At 33.3% G+C, this 23,949-nt stretch overlaps 1 protein-coding gene across 2 annotated transcripts in view; it reads left to right on the forward strand.

Annotated features, from left to right (window-relative positions):
• LOC114337792 (jmjC domain-containing histone demethylation protein 1-like) overlaps positions 1 to 23,949 on the forward strand; it is a 286,565-nt gene that overhangs the window by 22,792 nt on the left and 239,824 nt on the right. Inside the window, exon 1 of one of the 2 annotated variants that reach the window (XM_050643686.1) lies at positions 7,827 to 7,959. The exons of the other annotated variant lie outside the window; for it this stretch is intronic. The gene's annotated coding sequence lies outside the window, so the exon portion shown is untranslated. Of the gene's footprint in view, positions 1 to 7,826; positions 7,960 to 23,949 lie in introns of those variants that run through there. 2 annotated transcript variants of the gene reach the window in all.

Consider the following 23,949-nt stretch of genomic DNA (forward strand, 5'->3'; position numbering starts at 1 on the left):
CTAAATTTACAAGTTTTTAACGCAAAATGAAACTTTTAAAATGAAACACAAACTATTCATTGTTCATATAAAAAAAGAAAAAAGTAGTTCAATTATTTCCCTCATTAAAATCATTAAAAACAATGTACCATAAAATAAATTTAAAATTTATGAAGAAAAATTTTGTAACTTGCTGACTGAATTTGAAAATGGTTTCAAAGATTTTGAAGTTATATCATTTTCCTTATCACTTATAAGAAATCATTTTTCAGTTCAAAGTGATTCCGTATCAGTCTACATTCAACTAGAAATTATAGCTTAATTTACATATTTTTTCAATATTTTTGCATTTTACCAATCTTTGCAAATGTCCAAAAGTACATATGTAGCTAAATTTATAGTTCTACCTTATCGATACAATCCATTGAGGACCGGAATTGATGATGCTTTGACTAGATTTCCACTCGAAATAGAAAGAATCATGAACAAGGACATAAAACTAAACTAAAACTTTATAAAAACCATTAAGATTCGTTTTTCGTCTTTTAATTAATACTAATATACCTTAAATAAGTTTCGAAATAATAGATAATGTGTTTCATAAATATTTTTTTTATTATTCAAAGAAAACAAAAACAATGAAGGGAATCTAAAATTTTTCAAATTTATAACTTTTTCTATTTTTATTTAAATGACGATTCAAAAACATATTCCGGTATTCATCACTTTACGATTTGACAGACAAAAAAGGAATTGAAAATAAAAGTTGTGACAACTTTAAACGCGTTTTTCTTAAAATTGCTTTTTCAAAGACATTTTAACTCGAAAGCTACTTACAGATCCACCTGAAATTGTTCATATATTTTCTTTAGACAGTTCGTGAGATAACGCTGTCGAGATATTTTGTTTTTTGTTTAACAATATGTTGATTTTCACCCTGTTTACAAAAAATTTTGTTAGTTTGACTTTTAAGTAAACAAAAAACTTAAAAATCGTTAAAACAAAAAAACTCGACAGCATTATCTCAAGAAAGTCATAAGGTAATAAAATATTCTTGAATTTTTTATTTAATATGATCTAATGACAATATCGAATTGTACTGAATATGTTTATTAATTTAGAAATAAAATAATTTTACCATAGTTTCAAACAAAATTCACAAAAATGTACTTGAAAAGTTGATTTCAAACCATATCTCCCCCTAAACAAAATTAGTAAAAAGTCGAACATGTTGAGGTAAAAAATATTGCGGCCCTCGGTAATAGACCAAAAACATTTTGTGGCCCTTACTAGAAAAAGTTTGCCCATCCCTGCTATAGACTAAGCTATAGGTGAAATTTCTTAATCATGTTAGGCACGATGCGACCCTATGACTTAAATAGTAGAACCTAAAAGAAAAGGTTTGAACACTGTGCCGTCACTTTTCAGTGGCACACGCGTCGACAGTGGCGCATCAAACTTTTCACTTATGGACGGGATAAATAAATTTAAAGGTACCCTCCCTTAATAACAGAATTCAATTTTTTAATTTTTTTAAGTTCTGTGTGATTAACACATAAGATTCAGCGTAATTTTAACCCACCACCCCCTTCCTCCTGCCCCCCTCATCAAAAATTTCATTTTTCGTTTTTATTTTTTTTGCTGGGATGCAATCAATTTTAAGATTTCAAAAAATTCACACGCATAGTTGAGGCTTTTATAAAACATATCTATTTTTTACAGACCCGTTGGTAGAGTGTACATAACCTCAAAAAATTTAAAAAAAAATTTTTTTGAAAAAAGCGTATAACTTTTTTTGGGGAATAGCTGCAGGTCTAATTTTTTCTTAATCTTGTGTGTTTTATCAAACACCATATTTCTAATTTTTTTTTATATTTTTCTGTAATGCTCGCCACCTTCAAGAATCCGAAAAACTGCTTTTTGGGGGGTTTTGGGGGATTTTCCCTATTTTATAGACTTCATAATATATCAAATCAATTTCGATTTTATAGGATATATGTAACTTGAGAAGTAAGTGAGTCCTTTAGAATATTTAAAAATGGGAGAAACACGTTCAAACCCCCCAAAACCCCCTTAAAAAACAGTTTTTTGGATTTTTGAAGGTGACCAGCGTTACAGAAAAATCTGGAAAAATTTAAAAATATAGTGTTTGATAAAATACACAAGACTAAGAAAAAAATAGATCTGTAGCTATCCCCAAAAAAAAGTTATATATTTTTTTCCAAAAAAAAATTTTTTTAAATTTTTTGAGGTTATGTAAACATAACCTACAGGTCTATAAAAAATAGACGTGTTTTATAAAAGCCTTAACTATGCGTGTGAATTTTTTGAAATTTTAAAATTGATTGAATCCCACCAAAAAAATAAATAAAATCGAAAAATAAAGTTTTTGATGGTGGGGGCAGGGGGAAGGGGGTGTTGGGTTAAAATTACGATGAATCTTATGTCTCAATCACATAGAACTTAAATAAAGGAAAAAAATTGAATCCTGGTAGTGAGGGAAGGTATTTTTTAATTTATGTATCCCGTCCATAAGTGGAAAGTTTGATGCGCCACTGTCGACGCATGTGCCACTGAAAAGTGACGGCACAGTGTTCAAACCTTTTCTTTTAGGTTCTACTATTTAAGTTATAGGGTCCCGTCGTGCCTAAAATGATTAAGAAATTTCACCTATAGCGGCTCTTAGTCTACTACTTTTAAAGTTTGTCTAAAGATATACTACATTCGCTCTCGCGAGATTTTTTTTGACACTGACGTTAGTAATTTCTTTTTTGAAAAATTCAGTTGTCAGAAGTGACTGGAAATTACTACAAAACCAACGCACCTGCTCATATCCAATATTATTAATAGTAAACAGACATAAAAATAACACAAACCTTACGCCAATCAATATTTATTTATTTAAACCATTACAATGTATTGATAGCAAATGAGAAAATTATTTATTGTACAAAATAAAAATATTTTGTAGAAATAAACTTCACAAAATTTTATGAGATTAGTAGACACTCCCACTATTTCTAATAATTCTTCTTTTTTTAATGAAAGATTAAGTTGATTTGAGTTGATTTTAGCAGTTAATAGTGTGAGGTAGGAATTTTTGTGTTGTACGTTTCCTATTCCGAATGTCTCAAAAAAAATCTCGCGAGAGCGAATGTAGTATATGTATAGATATGCACACTTCACGCCGAGTGTTCGTGGCGCCAACAGAAGTTGGATAGTGTTGCGCCGTGTGTGCGCCGTTTGTGCCATTTGTTCCATGTACTTGAAAACACGTACTAATCTAACGAATATACCTATACGTACCTTTATATTGCTGCGTACGTCTCATAACCATTTGTCTCCTGTTGCTGTATATATACAGGGTGTCCAGAAACTCTACCGACAAACAAAGACATGAGATTCCTCAGATAATTTAACCCAATTCACCTAGTCCGAAAATGCTTCCTGAGGGAGCTAGAGCTCTTTGACTCTGGATTATTAAATTGTGAGGTATTCTAGTTCTAAATGGTACTCTCGCTTTAAGTCGATACAATACACCGTTTTCTAGAAAATTCAATTTGAATATTTTTCGTTTTCTGAATTCCAAAAAAAAAAAAAAAAATTCAAAAAAAACTATTTAGAAAAACGAAAACTGGTACGTTTATTTATCCTCCATGGGTGAATCGATTTTACCAATTGTGAATTTCTAGTACCGGTCATAGGCGTCCGTTTTGGGTAGGTTAACAGTTATTTTATCGCTTTATCGGTTTCGTCTTTAATGAGGTATTCTTGTACTAAAAGTTACTCTTTTTTTCAGTTTTTTAAATTTTTTTTTCAAATTCAAAAAACGAAAAATTCTCAAATCTCTTTTTCCAGAAAATGGTGTATCCTACCGACTTAAAGCAAGAGTACCTTTAAGTACTAGATGACCTCACAATTTAATAATCCCGACTGAAAAATGCTTTAAAGTTAATGACAAAAAAGTTATGCGATAAAATAACCGTTGCCCTACCCAAAACGGACGCCTATGACCGGTACTAGAAATTCGCATTAAATGGAATCGATTTATCTCTAGAAGATAAATATGCGTACCAATTTTCGTTTTTCTAACTAGAAGCGTTCTGGAGGTATTTAAGAAAAACTAATTACAAGATATGTACCATCTTCAAAGAGCTCTAGCTCCATTAGGAAGCATTTTCGGACTAGGTGAATTGGGTTAAATTATCTTAAAATTATCTGAGGAATCTCCTTTCTTCTTTTGTCGGTAGAGTTTCTGAACACCCTGTGTATATATCTAGTTTGTTTTTGCTGTAATTGTCGGGTTTTCCGGAAATGCAATGTACTTATAAAGTCTGAGAAATATAATTACTCACATGAAATAATTATCCGTAGCGTAGATACCAAAATATATACATTTTAAGTGTAATATTATCTACACTCTATTTGAAAATATATGATAGCACAGCTTTTATGACAAACAAGATTTTATACAGCACTGTTCAACTCAAGGGTAATCCATTATAGTACGCCTCCGTTGCGAAAAACTGAGTTTCCTTTATGGTAGAGAAATATAAAAATATCAACAATCACATATGTCACTACTTTATACCTCGTAGTTTTTGTTGTAAATAGATTGAGTCAATGAGAATACAATAATCGGATATTAATAGCTTCTGATCATTTTCTTTGATTATGTAAAAATACCTAATGTTCTTATCAGCTAGGCCACTCTGGCTCTCATAGCCTCATATTAATTTCTCATCATATGTCACTTTCCCAAGAAATTATAGTTGGCTCTATTGTTTCTTCTATCATGTCACATGGAGTTTCCAGAATTTTTTTTGTAGTCCATTCGCTGACGGTAAAATATTTCAAAACCTCTGAATTTTAAAGAACCGCTTGGATTGATATGAAATTTGGCATACAGATAGCTAACATGTCTAAAAAAAAAAGTGATATGGTGCCGATGCACCCCTTCTCGAGGGTGAAAAAATATACGTTCAAAATAACCGTACTAGGTATTAACCGACTAGGTATTAATAATAGGTATAGGGTAATATACGTCCAGAATTGAATACACTGACTAATTCTAAGCAACTTTTGTTCTTTAGCGTTTTTTACTAAGTTAATACGTTTTGACTTATTTGCTAGTGAATATTTTCATTTTTTAACAAAACAAACACTGTTTTGGACGGTTTTTCTGAAATAACTCTGAAATAACGTTCTTAGGAAAATTAAAGACTATAAAAGTGAAAAAAATTATGTATGTATGAGGCGCTATACACAGTAGAAGCAAAGTTGTGGCTAATGAAAAATAGATTCATATTCGTCAAATTCCAAATCGAATATTTCAACGTGAAATAACAAAAGAATTAAGCACTTTCTGGGGAAAACTCATTGTTACTTTTTTAAAGTGTTTAAAATTATTTTTGTTTGTTAAAAAAGTTTCTAGCATCAAAAGTAAGCGAGTGATGCTCAAAATAAAGTTGGTCCCTTTTTTTTGGTAAACATTTTGAAAGGGTTTTAGTTGAAAGGGCTTGAATGAGTCACTAATCACGAGTGTATGCAAATTTTGAACAACCATATCTTAACAAATTTTTGTCCTACACAAAAACAAAAAATCCAAAATGTACAAAACATAGGTACATTTTTTTAATCTTTCAGATTTTTGGTATCACTAATAAATTTTTGAGTTATTTTGAAAAAAAAGTATTTTTTTGAAAATTAAAAATTAATAAAATTTTACTTTAAAATAATTTTTTTTCCAAAATAAGTAGGTACTTTGAGCCGATGAAACCTACAGATCATTTAAATAAAACATAATTAAAGCAACTTCTGAAGCAGTAACGATCATTTCATGTGAGATGCTAATCAGGGGGCGATTTTCCCGATTTTTTTTTACCAAAAAAAAACGGGACCATCTTTATTTTGAGCGTAACTTGTATACTTTTGATGGTAGAAACTTTTTTAAAAAACAGAAATAAAGCTTTTTTTAAACGCTTTAAAAAAGTTGTACTGAATTTTCCCCAAAAAGTGCTTTATATTTTGGTTATTTCAAGTTGAAATATTCGATTTGGAATTTGACGAATATGAACCTATTTTTCATTAGCTACAACTCTGCTTCTACTGGGTCTAGACACCTCATACATACACCATTTTTTTCAATTTTTTATGAGCTATATTTTTACTAAGAATTTTTTTCGATAAAAGACTTACTTTTTGAGTTACTTGCGAAAATCCGTCTAAAAACGTATTTTTTTTTTTGAAAAATGTACATATTCACTCGCAAATAACTCTGAAAGTATTAACTTAGTGAAAAAATGCTATGGAACAAAAGTTGCTTAGAATTAGTCAGTTTGTGTATTTCCGGACTTATTTTAAACATATATTTTTTCGCCCCCGAGAAGGGGTGAAACTCACCCCCAAGTCAAAAGCATACATCGGCACAATATCACTTTTTTTCTTTGACATGATACCTATGTGTATGAGAAATTTCATGCCAATCCAAGCGGTTCTTTAAAATTTGGAGCAAAACCGTGAGTAAATGGACTATTGAAATTTTGATTTGCAATCATTTAAGCTTTGTTTTTAAACCAAGAGAAGTAAACTAAAACGACAGATTCAGACCCAAGGAAGTCACTAGAAATATCACCAAATACATCTTCTGTTTTGGTTAATCATATCGGCCTTTGACTGTAATCCATAAATATTATATTATACTAATTCGTCGCTAAAGAGTTCTAAAAACCACTGTTTTTTGTTTTTTTGTATAAAAACAGACTAAAAATCTAAAAATTAAAGGAATAACGCAGAAAATACAAAAAATCGCTTATATAACTTCATTAAGTAACCTATGAAATGCCAATAGTGTCAAAAATGTATAAATGTCATTAGTATCAAAATTTGATAACAGTGGAGTAAACTTGCTGAGGTTGGACCAATTACAAACAAGCTTTACGGCGCGGGAAATTTGAATTACTCTTCTTGGTTTAAAAATAGACATAGTAGTTGACGAATAGCTTCAAGTTTAAATGTGGTATTGTTTCTTGTTGTGAGCCATCAGCCACACAATGTGTTATTTATGTTTAAAGATATTTTTTTGTTCTTATTTGTTTTTTATTTTTTAGGTATTGTGTATAAGTCACGGAAGCTAGAAGCTATACTAATTTTGATTTTTACCTTTACCTCGTTAATACAATTTATTAGCAATTCTAAGGTTTCTCTATAAGCAGATGCCAAAATGTGTGATAAACTTAACGGAAGCAAATACATATTTCATTTTAATAAGTGTGCGAATTAATTTATTAGATTTTTTCAAATTGTTGTTGCAGGGACATTTAATTATTTATTTAAGCTAGCCCCACAAAGGCCCCGTATCAAATTTTGATGCGGGGCCCTTTTGCACCTCCGACATCTAATGCTAAGAAAATGTTCAATAAAAGAGGCAAAACACTTATATAACAATATAACAAAATATTTATTAAATATAGTTACAAAGTAGTGGTAGTAGTGGTGGCCCCTGTGTGCTGGGGGCCCCGTATAATTGATACCGCGGTACCTACGCCCCTGGGCTTCAGGTTAAGAATCAATTTTTAATTTGTGTTAATAGTAGGTAAGACTCTAATTTCAATTGTTAAAACGTAAACATCTTTCATTTCATGTAGGTGTGTTTACATAGTACAAAAACAAAGTAGTAATTGTTTTAAATAACCATCTTCGTCTGGAAATGAAAATATTTATTTTCATAGTCGTTTATAATATTATTTGCACGTTTAAGCAGAGTTTAAGCCCATTTCTCTTATCTGTATAAACCTGATAAGAAAAAGGCTGTTTAGTTGTTTAATTCCTTATGTCGAGGTATTATAGTCGGACAAAGTCAAAGTATTATAATATTACATGAATTATAATCTATATATAAGTGAGTTCTAGCGTAAAATTGAGACACATTTAAAGGGTTTTCATCCTTATATTTTGGTGGCTCAAGCATGTAAAAAACCTGTAAGTATGGATTTTTCAACCTTGGTCAAAATTTCAATTTAACGTTTGCTTTCATTAAAATGGTTATACTCTTTAGTTTGAAAACGTTCTGTGATGTAGCCCTTTATGCTTTTGACTTGGGGGTGAGTTTCACCCCCTTCTCGGGGGCGAAAAAATATGTGTTTAAAATAAATTATACCTTTTATAAAGGATTTTTTATAATAGACTATACAGAACTGCACAATTATTGTGGTTTCAAGTTTATTTTTTTGGGTGTAACTACCATGATATGCCAAAAATTAGGTGCATCGCAGATTCAAAATGCGTTTATTTCGAAAACGGTTAAGTTTAGCGAAATGAATGTAGTAGTATATCTTTTTTACGTAAAAATATTAAGTCACGTTTGTGGCGCCCTCTGGGTAATACATCATTTTTGGTGGCGAATTTAGATTTCTCGTTGCAAAAGACTCCCGCGTACCAAATTTCGTGTTGTTAGCTCATGCCTGTCAGGAAATATTAAAGAATAAATAAAATAAGAGTTTAACTTTGACACCCTGTATTTCGGTTATTATCAACTTTGTAAGTTAGCTTAAATCACCTATTTTAAGCTCAAGAATCTAAGGTTAAGCTATGGCCCATTCTTTACCAAACATCCTGTATATTATAATAGTACATGAATAATTACAATGCAAAGTAGAAGATACTCGAATATTACGTAACAAAATACCGCTTGGAAGAAGACCATCATATCTCAAGAAAATTAAAAAACTATGTTAGTGAACAGATTATAAATATTGTTCTGAAGCTATTTCCTTGTGGCATTTTTATGATTTATTATTTATATGGGAAATAAGCCACAATTAAAATTAATTAATAAAATTGTTTTTTTCATTTTAATTGTGGCTTATTTCCCATATAAATAATAGATTATAAATAGGCATTAAGAATATTACTACCACATTTTTGAAGAATGTCACAACTCAAAATTTTTATGGCCTAAAATAGGATTAGGAAAGTATGGGATTGACTATAGCCTTTTACAGGCTAATACACACCTTAGCCAAAATATTAGCATGTTCGCAGTTATCTAGTAGATGGAACACTAAAATACGGAGTCGATGGAAGAAGACAAAGAATTTAAATTATTCAGACAAAAAATGTATTTTCATTTTGATGCAAAACAAAATTCTAGTTTTATTTTAAAAGTTTTTTTCATAATATTTGCCAATTTGAAGTAAAACGCGCCACAAAACTTTGATACAGTTTGAATTTTGAAACTCTTTTGTGGCGCGTTTACTTCAAATTTAGCAAATATTACCTATGAAAAAATCTTTTAAAATAAAACTAGAACTTTGTTTTGCATCAAAATGAAAATACATTTTCGCGCCACGTAATATTCATATCAGATCTTTTGTAGCTGGAATATTGTATGCGCCACTCATTTTTACGGCGTTTAGCTTTTTTTATTCTTGTATCAGGAGTTTTTCAAAGTTATTTATAAATTAAATGTATAAAGTTGAATTCAATGTTTCTCGATTACACGTTAAGCTTTATAAATGGTCGCCTTTGTCGCATTATCTCCCAAATTATGTAGTGTCCATCGAATGTACACTAGATTTTTTATCTATTCGAAATAGATTGAAAAAAATATTGGGATGGCCAGTAAACGAACTCGGATTGCCCATTGCCAGATCAAATTAGCGTCGTAACCACTACAACTACATAGACCATTTATGGAATAATCATTAATTGGATTATACTTTTGTAGCTTAATAACTTCTAAACGGCTTAACCGATTTTGTTCACTATACATGAGTTTGAAACGTATTGACAAGTAGTATCTTATGCATCTAAGGTCAAGTATGATAACTGAAGCTATTACAGGAATTATTGAGCTTGAAAAACCGTTTTTCCCATAAGAAATAGATTTGATCATACTTATGAAGCCTATAACTTAAAAATTCGAATTTTCCCGGATATAAGGTATACACCGTTAGATTCGTCTAGAGTCCTTCTACAAACGCTCAGTTATTGGCGTAATTCGTAGGTTGAAATTTTGAGTAATTGTCGAAAAACCAAAATTTTCAAAGTTAAATTTTTCATATAAAATAAAAATGTATACCATTTTTATTTAGTTGCAATGCGAAGGCAAAATAATCTTACTTTTCAATTAGAATACGGAGTGCAGTCCAGTCCCTTGAATCGCGATTTTCGGCTCTTATTGGAGCCTTCATCGGAAGGAACGTAGGCACTGTTCTCCATATTTTAACTGATTCGTATCGAGAGGTTCTCCCACCCATTGCAACTGAAGTGATGATAGTAGGTGGCTAGCGCCATCTGGCATTGAAAGACGAAGTAGTTTTCAATCCTAATAGTAAATTATTAATATTGAAAATATTAAAAATATTACTAAAAGATTTTTAAATTGAAAACTTATTGGTACACTTTCCTGGTGACACCTCCAAGACTTCTACAATTTGCAAGTCAAATGGATGCTGCAGTGAAGACGAGAGGGAAGGAATTCTACACCATGCAATTCACATCCCCCGTCTGCAGCTGGTAAAGTTCCAACGGAAAAATGCACCTAGTTACTCTACGGAGTAATACGACTATAAAATAAAAATGTATACCATTTTTATTCAGTTGCAATGCGAAGGCAAAACAATCTTACTTTTCAATTAGAATACGGAGTGCAGTCCAGTCCCTTGAATCGCGATTTTCGGCTCTTATTGGAGCCTTCTTCGGAAGGAACGTAGGCACTGTTCTCCATATTTTAACTGATTCGTATCGAGAGGTTCTCCCACCCATTGCAACTGAAGTGATGATAGTAGGTGGCTAGCGCCATCTGGCATTGAAAGACGAAGTAGTTTTCAATCCTAATAGTAAATTATTAATATTGAAAATATTAAAAGTATTACTAAAAGATTTTTAAATTGAAAACTTATTGGTACACTTTCCTGGTGACACCTCCAAGACTTCTACAATTTGCAAGTCAAATGGATGCTGCAGTGAAGACGAGAGGGAAGGAATTCTACACTATGCAATTCACATCCCCCGTCTGCAGCTGGTAAAGTTCCAACGGAAAAATGCACCTAGTTACTCTACGGAGTAATACGACTATAAAATAAAAATGTATACCATTTTTATTCAGTTGCAATGCGAAGGCAAAACAATCTTACTTTTCAATTAGAATACGGAGTGCAGTCCAGTCCCTTGAATCGCGATTTTCGGCTCTTATTGGAGCCTTCATCGGAAGGAACGTAGGCACTGTTCTCCATATTTTAACTGATTCGTATCGAGAGGTTCTCCCACCCATTGCAACTGAAGTGATGATAGTAGGTGGCTAGCGCCATAGTAGAAGTCTTGGAGGTGTCACCAGGAAAGTGTACCAATAAGTTTTCAATTTAAAAATCTTTTAGTAATATTTTTAATATTTTCAATATTAATAATTTACTATTAGGATTGAAAACTACTTCGTCTTTCAATGCCAGATGGCGCTAGCCACCTACTGTCACCACTTCAGTTGCAATGGGTGGGAGAACCTCTCGATACGAATCAGTTAAAATATGGAGAACAGTGCCTACGTTCCTTCCGATGAAGGCTCCAATAAGAGCCGAAAATCGCGATTCAAGGGACTGGACTGCACTCCGTATTCTAATTGAAAAGTAAGATTGTTTTGCCTTCGCATTGCAACTGAATAAAAATGGTATACATTTTTATTTTATAGTCGTATTACTCCGTAGAGTAACTAGGTGCATTTTTCGGGGGATGTGAATTGCATAGTGTAGAATTCCTTCCCTCTCGTCTTCACTGCAGCATCCATTTGACTTGCAAATTGTAGAAGTCTTGGAGGTGTCACCAGGAAAGTGTACCAATAAGTTTTCAATTTAAAAATCTTTTAGTAATATTTTTAATATTTTCAATATTAATAATTTACTATTAGGATTGAAAACTACTTCGTCCTTAAATTTTTCAGTTTTTCGGCTATACTGAGCCGTGTGTATGTCTGATCCTGACAGCTTAGACACCATTTGAAAGCTTAACTCAACGCTATTGATTTGGTGTATTCACTGTTCTCCTGTCTCTTCTTGAACCGAAGATATATACCGCCAAAAAATATGCCGTTTTGTACCTACCAAGTCTTACAGCTGGCTTATGGGTAGTCAAAACTCACAAACTATACCGGTTCTGAATCGGCCCTCACCCCCTCTTCAAACACAGAAAAAAAAATTCAGATCGGTTTAACTTTTCCACACACATACATACGTACATATCCACAAACATTTTCCCTTTTTTAAATAGAAATTGACTCATATTTCTGAGCTCGGTAACTTTTGAACGGTATAACCGATTTTCAAAATTAGACATGCGTTGGAAAGGTAATGATCGCTTCTATTAGAAGCCGCAAAGGTCGGAGTTAAATTTTTGAAGTTTTTGGGAGTTTTGGGGACGAGAACGAAAAACAGACCCTAAATAGGAAGGGCCGTAAAATCCACACCCTTGGACCAAAATGGATGGTTGACATATGAATGGGTGAGTCTTTTCCTGAACTTTAAGATGGGAGTTGGCCCTTCTTTTAATTCAGTCAGATTTAGAAAATCGAAAATTTCGTGTATATATAGTGTCGCGTGTAGGGGGTGTAGGTGTGCGCCACTGGCGAGAACTGCCGTTCTCTGGTAATGTGATTGCTGATAAAACGTGATTAATCTCGGCTTGTCGTGAGTGCTTTGAAATATGGCAACAAGTGAAATATGTAGTCGAACGACATTTATTTTGCGTTTAGTATATTTTTTGGTTTTCATTAAATACTTATTAGGAGTTTTGTTTCATAAAAGATCCGTTTTAATTTAAATAAGTACATAGTGTAGTTTTCGTTTCGGTCTAATTACCGAATATCCATTATTGCCCTATTATAATACTTGGTTGATTACAAAATAATGAAGCAATAAACGAAAAAATATCTCAATTGATGGATGGATGGCCTGTTAAAAATTGCTAGAATATAATTTAGAAAACATTTCCGATTAATTATTTTTTTGTTGCCGATAAGTTTATTATACAGTGATGAGTGCGCTAATAACGGAAAAGACGGAAAACATAATATATAAAACATAATACATTACTTTACATAATCAAAGAAAATGATCAGAAGCTAACAATGTTCGATTGTTTTAGTAATTGTATGTTGACCAATAAGATTGTTGGTCAACATACAATTACTAAAACACTCGGACATTGATAGCTTCTCATCATTTTCTTTGATTATGTAAAGTAATGTTCTTATCAGTTAGGCCACTCTGGCTCGCATGGCCTCATTTATAGGTTTCTATTGATAATTTCCCACCTCTACTCAGGGCGCGAGGATATATATCGTGATATATGTCATGATATTTATATTATATATATCGTGATATATATCAGTACTTTATTTCGTACTAATTTTTACATAAGAAGGTTAAAATCAACGACAATAATTATATTGCTGTCGCCGTAGAAATTTGGATTCAACTGGAAAAGTTCCGAGTGATCAACCAATTCAAATTAAGAACTTTTATTACAAAAGGAGGAATATGGCTCTAGGTTTGCCTCATTTTTTGGCAAACTTACTGGACTATCGCTTTTTGGGAGAAAGACTTACTGCCGAACAAAAAGAACAGGCTTATGCATATTTTAATTCAACCAACACAGATTTTGTTCCGTTTGTAATGGCCCTAACTTCGAAGTCTAAACCTTTTCCGTCTTTCATGTATGGTCCAAATTTCAAAAAAACATCTCCATTATTATGGCGGAAGTCTTTTCCAATCGCTGAATCTGCTTGGCCTGATAAAATAGCTATTTGTATAACAAGGGAGGAAAGTGCTACTTTTCCTCCCTAGGGAGGAAAAGTACAACTTTGCTCCCTACAATCAGGTCCGGAAAAGTATACTTTCGGTAGAGGTAGGTGGAAAACATATTTATCGAACGAATTAACCAATTACTTAGCAGTAGCCTGAACGGCAGGCATTGAAAGGTGCTTTTCAAGCTTTGGACTTGTGCATTCCAAATTACGAAATAATTTAGGAACCGAAAAGGCTGCTAAACTTGTATTCATGTTTAAATATTTAAACAGTTCTCCATACCAAAAACATGACAATTTGGAATGGATTTGGCCTGAACAAGAAACTGAAAGAAGGGAAAATGAAGAGGCAGAATTAAGTCTTGGGTGCTTTACTGGTTTTGATTCAGACACTTCCAACGTTAAACCATCATCTTAATTAATTTTCTAAATTGTGATTTTATTTTTTAAATGTTCAGAATTTTAAGTTGTTTTTAAAAAATAGAGATACCTACATGTTTAAATTAATGTTTTCAATATTTAGTTGTTACTTGGATACTCGTATCATTTTGTTTTCTGTTTATGTAACATACTATGTACCATACGTACGTTTATATTTTTTCCACCTACCTCTACCGAAAGTATACTTTTCCGGACCTGATTGTAGGGAGCAAAGTTGTACTTTTCCTCCCTAGGGAGGAAAATATTTTTCCTCCCTAGGGAGGAAAAGTAAAAGTGACGTCATGGTATTTCATTCATGAAATATAACTTATTGACGCCCTGTACAATACCTATTTTCTATTTCGTAGGTATCTATACATTGTAACGTTTATTTAAAAACACTCTGTATTTTGCAGAATGGTAAAAAACAGTAAATTGTTATTCTGATTTAACAATGTTTACATTAATAATTTGACTTATATTTGACAGTTGACAGTTATATTGTACCTACTTGTTAGTTTTAGTTCTAATAAATTTTGTTGGTTAGTTACATAAATAAATTAAGTAAAAATGAAAAAATGACTTGTTATTTGAGGAAGGTGGAAAAACCATATGTATAACATGGGAGTAAAGTGCCTTTTCCTCCCTTGAATGATTACTGCCCTCCGCTATGCGTCGGGCAGTAAACTTCATTCTCGGGAGGAAAAGTAGCACTTTCCTCCCTTGTTATACAAATAGCTATTGTATTTTTTATTGAAGTAAAAATATATCTTTTATACCATTACATTCTACATTTAGAGTCTTATTTTGGTCAATTTAGTTTCTCTATTGAAATGTTTTTCAAAATATCATAAATATCACATTTTGGATATAAACTTACGTGCATAGAAATCGGCCCACCTAAAAATTTGGTCATTTTTGAAGTCTCGCATTTCCTAAACCTGTTGTCCGATTTAAGTGATTTTTTTAATATGTTATAGCCTTATTCTTCACCAATATTGCTGTAATAATATTATTGCTAAATAGGTAAGTGTTATTTTATACCGGGTGTAACAATGATAGTGTGTTTTTTCCTCAAAGTTCGGAACACCCTGTGGAATATTCTAGCGTATATAAAATATTGAAATTAAAACTCAACTGTAGCCTTAGGCTTTCTTAACATTTTGCTTTTTGATTCATTCCCTTAAGTTGGATAATAAAAAAGTTAGATATTTTAACAACTAGCAACGTTCTTCATCAATACAGGGTGTTTCAAAATAAGTGCGACAAACTTTAAGGGGAAATTCTGCATGAAAAATAATGACCGTTTCATTTATAAACATATGTCCGCAAATGCTTCGTTTTCGAGATACGGGATGTTGATTTTTTTTTACAAACTGACGATTTATTTACTGCTCTAAAACCGGTTGAGATATGCAAATGAAATTTGGTGGGTTTTAAGAGGTAGTTATTGCGCATATTTGACATACAATTAAGCATTTTATATTCACCATTGGCGTGCATACGGGTCATATTACCCGTATGCATGCCAATGGTGAATATACAATTCTTAACTGTGTGCCAAAAAATGCGCAATAATTACGTATTAAAACCTACCCAATTTTATTTGTATATATCGTGCGGTTTTAGAGCAATAAATAAATCGTCAGATTGTACGAACAAATTCAACATCCCGTATTTCTGAAATGAAGCATTTGCGAACATATGATTGTAAACCTAACGATCAATATATTTTCATGCAGAATTACCCCTTAAAGTTTGTCGCACTTATCTAGAAACACCCTGTATTGATGAAGAACGTTGCTAGTTGTTAAAATACCTAACTTTTTTATTATCCAACATAAGCAAATGAATAAAAAAAAAAATGTTAAGAAAGCCTAAGGCTACAGTAGACTTTTAATTTCAATATTTTATATACGCTAGAATATTCCACAGGGTGTTCCGAACTTTGAGGAAAAAACACACTATCATTGTTACACCCGGTATAAAATAACACTTACATGGTTAGCAATATTATTATTACAGCGATATTGCTAAAGAATAAGGCTATAACATAGTATAAAAATTAAATCGGTCAACAGGTTTAGGAAATACGTGACTTCAAAAAGGACCAAATTTTTAGGTGGGCCGATTTCTATGCACGTAAGTTTATATCGGATATATTATATCATATTTATATATCCGATATTTTGATATTTATATAAATATCATGGATATTTTGTGCCCTGCCTCTACTAGTTTCATCTCTGTTAATTTACAACGTATTATGTTTTCCGTATTTTTGCGTTATTGTGCCAGTTATTAGCGCAGCCATCACTGTATATATACAAGGTACATGGTACATACAGACCACTTACTTAGATTTGTTTCAGGCATTTATCATTGTGTGTATAAAACAAATGGGGAACTAGTCTTGAGTACTAACGAAAAAATTAAAGGCGTAGACAGAATACATCAATAAGTTGTTTAAAGACAACAGAGCAGGACAGATGGAAGTAGAAGTAGAAGATGATGTGGTTTTAAAGATATTAAAAGGACGAAATTAAAAAATAGCAAAAATGGCAAAGCAGTAGGTCCAGACCAAATCTCAGTCGAAGTCGAAAGCTTAAAATGCATAAATGATGAAATCCTTGTAACTACATTGTGTACAAAACAGGACATATACCGAAATAACTGCAGTGAATACAGAGCAATATTATTAATAACTCTTGTATTTCCCAATAATTGAAAAATGTCCATCAAAGACACCTACCTTCATCTCATCCATCTACCATCTCCACCGCCAAACGATTAGGTTCATTGCCAACTTTTTCGTTCAATACCATTTCGTCCTGTACTGCTTTTTGAGTTAAAAACTCAAAAAATTGTTCTGAAGCTTTATGCTTTTTGGAAATTGCAGAATAATAATGGGTAGCGGAAAAAGTTGACGATATATCCATCAAAACTCAAGAACGTTTTCAGGCCATTATACCCTAAACCAAGAATTCTCGTGACGTATTTGATTTATTTCGTATACATTTTTAGTTATTGAAGGTGAAGATTCAATAAATTTTCTCCCACAACAACACTCGACACAAATGAATCCAATACCTGTCTTTTTGTTATGTAAATAAAATTTCACTATTACATTCCTTGCACTCTATATAATATTGAGAGCTAAAACTCGTGTAGGTACATATCGTTATAAATACAGCTATAACTTCGTTTCTATTTATAATTTCTTATTAAAATTTTAGTTCTATGGAACTAAGGAATGTTCGTACGTCAAAAACAAAAATTGATTTTTTGCCACTAAAAATTCACTTAACCAGTGATTTCTGTATTTCTAAAAATCTATGAAAACATTATATATGTCCTATGTATTTCTAATTGTTTAGTTAAAAACTCTTTTACAAAACTAGCTGTGGCTGACCTTTCTTGGTCCGTTGCAGAATATTTTCTATCCTTCCAGTCGTCTTTTTGTTGGTTTCGCTATTATTAGACTTTTAACATCATCCCTCGATATCTGAGGACAGAAATACGACACAAAATAAATAAAAAACATTGTCAGTGTAACCTCCATTACAAATGACAATTGACTTTTCATTCACCGAATTTAAGCACATTAATACAAGAGAAAATACAATAAAGAGAAAAGCAGCAATTTGAACGTCAATTAGGTTCAAGTCACAATTTACTGAAATTTAAGAATATTTATCTTGTGAAAAAGTAAAAGACAATAATTCAAACAATTAGAGGTGCACGTCATATATTTAATGACATCATAACCCATGGGTACAAACTTGACGGCAAATAAATTCAACAAATTTTTTCTCATATATAAGTTTTTTCGCTACTGTCAAGTTTGGCAGGAAAGCGCTGTTGCCAAATAAAAAACATTTATTTACCACAGCAGCTATCGGCTACTCTGTTTCGTTTTGTCTTTAAGAGTGTGAAACAAAGATACTTGTTGCCATACGCAAGGTTATGTAAGATTAGTGTTTACTAGTTGTTGTGAAGTTGGTTGGTATGGTATGGTACATCGGGGCAGGGCCCACTTGTGATCCCTTCAGACACTTAAACCTCCTACGGCGGGTCCATTGTATCACCCCTATCTTACGGACCAGGTGTATAAGAACCTGGTCTTCGGCCTTTCTGGGGCCCAGGCTGCACCGGGCTCCCATGTCTGTCATAATCAGCAGGGTCTGCAAATCTGAGGCCTCCTGCCTATGCCACCCCGAACGTATAATCTTTCAGCATCCTTATGGCCTCACAGAAAGCCACAAGTCTCTTCAAAGGCAACTCCCTCACCTGGCCCGGCTGCATAGAGGCCGATTCCAGGATCTGCTACCTCTGATAGGCAAATGCCGGGCACCTCCAGAGGACATGTGAGGAGGTTTCCTCTTCCTCATTACATAGACGGCACTGTGGGCCATCTGCCAATCCAAACATATGAAGGTGCAGTCGGAGTCTACAGTGGCCGGTGAGCATACTGACCACCAGGGAGCATCTTCTACGATCTAGAAGAAGTTGGGCTGTGTGATTTTTGGATGGCCCCACTATGTGGAGCCTAGCCTGTCTCAAATCTCCACAACGGTCCCAGGAGTCCTGGAACCTCTGCAGCAGAAGCTCCCTGAGATTACCCCGACCAGTACTGAAGGGCACCCCAATCACAGGTTCTGGTCCCACAGGCAGAGTGGATGAGCCCCGTCTTGCCAGGGCGTTAGCCCGTTCGTTTCCTTCCACACCTCTGTGTCCCGGTACCAGAGGCGGCTCTAGCCCATGTAGCGCCCGTGTGCAGTCGATGCCTTGGCGCCCTTTGGTAGACGCACGTCAAAATGGAATAGTCGAATAGGTACCTACCTAGTAGTAGTACATAGGTATTAGGTACGCTTATAATGTAAACAAAATCCAGATGCAAATAGTGTAATATTAAATTATGTCGGGAGCCAAAGGTATTCACAGCGCCAGAACAACCTACCCAAATGTATTAAAAATATTTAATTAAAAATGAACTTTTTTATCTATAAGGTAAGCAGGTAAGGTTGGAAATAGGTTGAGGAAATTTGACAGGTTTCGAACAGACAAAATTTGACAAAAGAGCATGAGGGAGGGCAGATGTGAAAAATTCTGCTATTGCCTCGACTTCTTCTGCTTCAGTTTTCGCAGTATTAATGAACTTCACAAAAGCATACTCATTGTGTAATTCAGACAAACTTATTTTTGCAGGATCCATCATTTTTACGGCTTCTGACAATACGACATCTGACTTTTGAAGAGCTTTGCTAACTATATTTTATCTTGCTTAAAATTTCAAACTAAATAAGCAAAGAGGAGATGAATTTAAATAACTTAATTTTTGCCAATATTGAATTTGCCATATTTCTTGACTTTGCATCTTTGGTGTTATCAGAATATATTCTAAACAAGGCATCATACATTTTTCCCAGATTAAAACGGAGAGCTTTTACTGCTTCAACCCTAGTCTCCCATCGAGTATTTGAGAGAGGTTTTAGACTTAAAGTTGGCACTTCTTTAGCAAGTATTTGCCAGCATGCTGTTGACCTAGAAAAAAACATAAACTTGTACAATTGAAAAGAAATTGACAATTTCTAATAATTTAGCTGTGCGTTTTAGGCGGGCGGTAATCTATAAATCACGCTTAAGTGCCAATGTAATTTTTCATTAACCTTCGTAAGGCGGTGCGGGGTGAAGCTGCACCACAGACCTCGATTTTCTCACCTACCTTTTTTATTTTTTTTTTTATTTTTGTCCATTTTATTATTCGCATTAAATTCAATTCTAAACGCATTCCACCCATTACAGCATTTAAAACCCTTTGCGTTTACGTGCTTTTTTGGAAAAATTACTGTAGGGTGCAAATGATGAAAATTTCATATTCTGAATTGGACGTTTCTGATGTTCCACCTGGAGCTAACAGAGCTACGGGACAAGATCGGTGCTACTTTTGTCACAGAAAAAATGCCGAAAGTCCCGGCATAATTGTATTGTGTGTAAAAACTTTGTGTTGCTCACTCTGTGAAAAATTTCATATGTTTGTCTTGTAACGATGATATTTTTTTTTAAGAAGAAATGAGTACATACTTTGTAAAATTATGTTTCATAGTATAATAAACAAGTCTTAATTATCTTTCAAATCAATTTCCCCGACGTTCACATATGAAAAAAATGGATATACGGATGGGGTGCAAATGCACCCCGCACCGTCGTTTACGTAAGAATCTAAGCACCGCCTTACGAGGGTTAATCGATTTAAAGCATATTTTATGTTGAAACAATGTAAATGATCCGCTCTTTGGCGTTCGGCGCCCCCAACATCCCGACGCCCGTGTGCACCGCACACCCTGCACAATAGGTAAAGCCGGCTCTGCCCGGTACCCATACTAAGCTAACCCTGTTGGTCAGAACAACATTATTCAGTGCTCTCTTGCACTCAAGAACCAGCATATTTATTATATGTGAGCCCATTCCGACAGATTAGTGTGGTTTCTCGTTCTACCTACTTATCCCGGTCAGGAAATTGAACCAAGAAGGAGGATGAGAACTCAAATTGAGGGGCCATGCCCCTCAGGGGGGCCATTGTGAAGTTGGTTAAAATATAAACTGTCTACACACTAAATTATGTTACTTTAGTTTCTCGATTTGATTTTGATTCAAATTGTTGGATATTTTCATTGAATTGTATTAAAACAATAATATATTTGATTCTAGATTCTGATCTAGAAATTGATTCCAATATTATGACAGACGTCAATTACAATTTCCAATCTCACCAGATGTAATAATGACCTCATATAAACTCGTCACTAGTTCTAGCCATATTTCGCATGATGGAACATTAGACAAAGCCATAAGAGAAAGAATTACGTCAGGTAGAAAAGCCATCACAATGTTAAACAGTATGTTATGGAACCAATCGATCAGCAAAGAAAATAAAGAGGATGTATCAGACTATATAGTGAAAAGTATCATTATTAATTTCAAACTAGAATTATGGCTTTATTTCCCAAAGAAAACAGTAAAGTATCATTCTATACAGCTGTGAGGTATGACCACTGAAAGAAAGAACATTAGCAACGCTGAGAGCAATGGAAATTAATTCTTGGAGAAGAACAGCAGGAAGATGTAGAAGAGAAAGGATAATTTCCCTAACGCACGCGTTAGGGAAATAATGGGAATCAAACGAACAATCACGGATGACTTATCAACAAAACAACTTCTCCTCTGGTTCGGAGATACAAATAATGGATAAACAACGAAACCAAAGGAAATACTAAAATGGCAACCAGAAGGAAAAAGAAAAGGTAGACTGAGAAAAGAGAAAGTAACTTAGAAGAGAAACTGTGGAACAACCGAACGAAGTGGCGATTGGAAGTCAGGAAACGGCGAAGAACCTTATAAACAGACATGCAGTAGCAGTATTTACTAGTCTTAACCAATGAAATTCTCGTTGTAATAGGAATGGCATGTTAAAAAAGCTGATTATTCCCTATACAGGGTGTTTCATTAATAATTGTCCATATAGTAACTGGAGAAACCTTAGCACAAAATACGAAGATTTAACCTAAAACACCTAAATAAAATGTGGTTTCTTACTGAGTTACAGAGTGTTTTATCTAAAAATTTAGAAACTATATTTGCTCAGCATTTTAAAAACATTCAACGTATCCTTTTTATACTTGGCAGAAAGTGCGATCACTAGACACCCTATTAAATTACGATAAACAAACGTTTCTAGCTACTACCAGAGGCGTACGACAGGGGATGGTGAATGGTTGACCCTTCTCAAATTCTACGCCACTGGAGGAATTACTATTTTAGTGCCATTTTTAGATTTTCCAATACTTTATACGTAAATAATATACTCTGCATTGGTAACGATAAAGTCATTAGTTTTCGAGATATTTGAAGTTAAATATGAAACGGCACAGTTATTTTGATTAATTTATGATATGATACATATGATTAAAATTTAAAAATTATCTGAACCCAGTACTTTAAAACTATTTGGCGTATCCTTATCATACTTGGCAAAAAGTGTAGGTACTGTACACCCTTCTAAATTAAGATAAATATACGTTTTTAGCTACTACCAGGGGCGTACGACAGGGGATAGTGGCTGGTTGACCCTTTCCAAATTCTACGCCACTGATGAAATTGCTATTTTAGTGTACATTTTTGATTTTGCAATACTTTTTATGTAAATAATACACTTCGTAACGATAAAATGATTGGTTTTAGAGATATTTGAAATTAAAAATGAAGCGACACAATACATTAATCAAAATAACCGTGTCGTTTCATTTTTAACTTCAAAGATCTCAAAAACTAATGACTTTATCGTTACAAATGAAGAGTATATTATTTCATAAAAAGTATTGGAGAATCCAAAAATTGAACTAAAATAGCAATTTCGCCAGTGGCGTAGAATTTGGGAAGGGTCAACCATTCACTTTCCCCCGTCGTACGCCTCTGGTAATAGCCAGAAACGTTTGTTTAACATAATTTAGTAGTGTGTACAGTACCTATACTTCCTGCCAAGTATGAAAAGGATACGTCGAATAGTTTTAAAATGCTGAGCAAAAATAGTTTTTAAATTTTTAGATAAAACACCCTGTAACTCAGTAAGGAACCACATTTTATTTAAGTGTTTTACATTAAATCTTCGTATTTTGTGTTAAGATTTCTCCAGTTACTATATGGACAATTATTATTAATGAAACACCCTGTATATTTTTTCTAATTTAAAATATGGAAACAAGTGGAAAAGAAAATTACGTGCAACCTTTATTGTTTGACTTTTCCGATAGCTGTATTTCAACCAATCACAAGCAAGCAGGAGCGCAACAATTTAAATTTTTCTTTACAGTTTAAACAAACAACGAATATATTTTCTCCTCAGGCTGCTACTGTCAAACGCATGCCGTGATAAATCCCACAGCTGAAACTTTCACCGAACTACACTGAATATTTCGAGTATCCTGCTAGCCTGCTACGGAGTGGTCAGATTGCAGACCGAAACATTTCATTCATCAGGGAATACACATTTTATTGTTTTCTAAACTATTATTGACATTGCTGGTGCAATGAGTAGGTAAAAAATTTGAAGGCAGGAATTGAACTAAAAAATACAGTAAAATGTAGCGTTTTATTGTAATAAACACATAGAAAAAGTTATCAGTTGCGCATCAAGCAGTAGTTTTATTGCGCAAGCGGTAATAGGAAAGACATCCAAAATGTCTTCAATCCATGAAATGGTAAAAAACAGAAATCATAGACTTTTATAAAAAAAAATTCTGAAACTATTTTTTTGTGACTTGTTTAATTTAAGTATGTACCGGGTGTCCCAATAAGAATGGCTCTCGGCCATATCTCAGGAACCCTTTATTGTACAGCTTTGAGAAAAAAATATATGTAACAAAAGTTGCCTCGGGAAAAGCCTGGAAATTATTTTCATAATTGTAGGTCAACCGCTAGAGGGCGTAATTGAATATCAAAAATTAAAAAATCAAAATTTTCCAAAATTTACCTAATGAAAGGGCACTGAAAATTAAATCATCGTATTCTTCATACTGTACGCATTCTAATTCTGCGCATATTTGATTTCATAAGTTTAAGTCTACCTTTGCAAATAAGAGGTGGGGGTGAGTGGGAACCTTCTTATGAAAAAAGGCTGTAAGTCCGGTTCTGCTAAATCGAATTTTGCATACTTGGTCTTGTTGAAAACAGTTCTTTTTCGTCAATGTAAGTGTCTT

This window comes from Diabrotica virgifera, chromosome 2 (assembly GCF_917563875.1).
Source record: "Diabrotica virgifera virgifera chromosome 2, PGI_DIABVI_V3a".
In the NCBI taxonomy this organism is placed as follows: domain Eukaryota; kingdom Metazoa; phylum Arthropoda; class Insecta; order Coleoptera; family Chrysomelidae; genus Diabrotica; species Diabrotica virgifera.